The following is a 489-nucleotide window of genomic DNA, read 5'->3' as shown; positions in this document are numbered from 1 at the left end:
ACCTTGTATATCATATTGGAGCTGCTGTTGAATTAATGTTCAATTTAATTTCTCAGTCAGGTCACAGAGACATTATATGTGTATTTTTTTATTACATCAATGAATGTGAGCTTCTAAATGATGCAACTTGATAATTAGATACATTCAGTTTATGTGAATGTTGAATGGGCAGTGAATGGTTCTCTTTCTGTTTATCACACACAGACCTGTGCTCCAGTGTGGATCTACCAGAGGTGGAGATTGTCAGCTTGCTCACAGAAGAATTGCCCAAATACACTCTGCGGGCGGACCATGTGTTTGGGTACGAGCACGACGACTGGCTGCACACACCTCTGCTGCCACCAGAGGCCGCTCTTGGACTTACACAGGAGCAGATCGACGAGACACTCAAGTACTTCTGTGAGTCCACACTGTTCTATTTTACTATATACTGCTTTGCCATTTCTGTCAAATCCAACCATTTTAAAACTGTGCAAAAGCTTGGTAGTC

The sequence above is a fragment of the Sinocyclocheilus grahami genome, unplaced genomic scaffold (genome assembly GCF_001515645.1).
Source record: "Sinocyclocheilus grahami isolate Dianchi unplaced genomic scaffold, SAMN03320097.WGS_v1.1 scaffold804.1, whole genome shotgun sequence".
Lineage (NCBI taxonomy): Eukaryota > Metazoa > Chordata > Actinopteri > Cypriniformes > Cyprinidae > Sinocyclocheilus > Sinocyclocheilus grahami.
This window is presented reverse-complemented; position numbering follows the sequence as displayed.